A 2,241-nucleotide genomic window follows, 5' to 3' on the forward strand; every position below is an offset into this window, starting at 1 on the left:
TTTGTAATGTAAGTTATGATTGGGGGTGAAAAAAAAAAAAGACTTATTGACAATTTCTAAGCTGGTAAGTTATATTTAATTTTTTTTTTCCTAACATCTATTTGTCAATAAAGTGAATTATTTCTTAATGAACTTCTTGTTCTATTTTAATTTTTCTCCTTTTTTTTTTTATTATTTACATTTTATTGAGACTTATGTAGCAGGAAAATAAGGAGTGATTTTAACCCTTTTCTCACCAAATTTCTAGCAAAATATGTTTCACTTCGTTTTGAAAGTAACAAATTTGAAGGGATTTAATGCTTTAGCATTCAGATTACTCTGTCAAATGTTATTCACATTGTTTTGAATTAATTTTGAATTAATCAAGTATTATCTCATAGCTTTGAGATTTTGATGATGTGATTGTCTTTTTTAAGAATGACATCATAAGGTAGGTGTGAGAGGCTGGATCTGATCAGTTTTAACTTAGAATATATAGAAATTTTCAGCAGAATATGGCTAGTTTCAGTGCTAAAAGGTTAATAAAATAACTTGTTCATTATTACATTGGTAATGCAAGGCTTTCATTTAAATATACTGTAAAAAGGGGTAGTTTAAAAATAGGGGCCATTGATATCAAATGGATTAATGTAGTTCAAATTTGATTTTGTAATAATATTGAAATTTAGAAAATGACTCAGTGAGTTCATTGACTTGAAGTCAATGTGGGACAATTTCAGGATTTATTACAGAGTTATATCCAACCTTGTCTGGGAGAAGCAAATATAAAAATTAATTGAATGCGTTTCATATTTATCTGGGTCAGACAAAAGGGAGAAGGGAAGCCTAATGAATGTAATGTTAGTTTTTAAGTAGGTTTGTAGTTGTATTTTGGATTGATTACACCCAGAAAATATTGTGTGCAAATAGAGATACTTTTTGATACTGTACAGGTTTCTTTTTAAAACTTTCTTGTTGTGTGGGTGTACAATAGTTTATGAATCTTTTTTCTCTTTCTCTTTTTTTTTTTTTTTTTTTTTTGTAGTTACTGTTCATGAAAACATTGACATATTAGAGTTTTTTTTTTTTTTTTCCAGATATTGTAGCATATGCTTTTGTAGTGGGTGAAGCTACCTACTACTAATTAAGCTATAAAGACTAGAATTTATGGTATTATTTTTAATTTTGTAGTTACAATTCTTTCAATACAACATAGGCAATCCAAATTATGAACATAAACATAGGTATGAATATAATGAATTCACAATCTTATGTATATTTACACATACGTTAAGTACCCAAGTGCATTTCATCAGATTGAGTCTCAAAAATAATAGTATATATTGATTTGGTATTTGATAAATGGAACCAATTTTATTAAGAAAGGACCAAGGAAGCTGGCAATGGGTAACCAAATAAGGGAATTGAAATTACTTCAGTTGAGAATCAAAAGCTAATCTTGTCAAATGACTACTAACAAAAATTAATTTAAATGAAGGATTGCCTGCCATATTTGAAGGTTAATAGCAACAGTATGACTAATTCTGTTCTTTTAATCCCTTTTGGTGGAACTAGATAATGGTTGAAGTTTTTTCATAGCTATTAAGAAAATTATAGTCTGATGTCAGTACTCAGTAATATATTATATATATAATCGGTGAAGGTAGACAGGTAATGGTTACAGTGAATGATAAAACATTTTCACTGAGATGTGAATAGTCATTGGTCTAGGAGGTTTCATTGTTGGACGTAATGTGCATTTGGCTCCTACATTGAATAGCTTTGAGTGGCTGCATATGAACTCTGTCACTTGTTTACATGATAACCATTTTAAAAATGGTAGAAAGGTTGTTGAATGATATATGGTTGCCGCATTAAAATAATTGGACAGCCACAGTTTGGTGTCTTCATATGAGTATTTGAAATATTTTTTCATGAGTGCTTAGCAAAAAATAAATGAACTTTTATGAATGTTTAAAGTGAAAAGCATATTTTTCACTGTTAAATCCATCAATGTAATTGGCAAGGTTACATTACATGGTTGAACGAAATGGTCAGAAGCTATAATGTTTGCTTTTATATATATATACACACACACACACACACACACATCTATATATATATATATATATATATATATATATATATATATTATTTTGCTTAAAAGAGTTCCAACACTGTCTGTTTTTTATGTTTTATTTATATTCCTGCAGAACTAATGTGGGGTATAGAATATGGAATATACAATATATAATATGATAT

Source organism: Octopus bimaculoides, chromosome 1 (genome assembly GCF_001194135.2).
Source record: "Octopus bimaculoides isolate UCB-OBI-ISO-001 chromosome 1, ASM119413v2, whole genome shotgun sequence".
In the NCBI taxonomy this organism is placed as follows: Eukaryota; Metazoa; Mollusca; class Cephalopoda; order Octopoda; family Octopodidae; genus Octopus; species Octopus bimaculoides.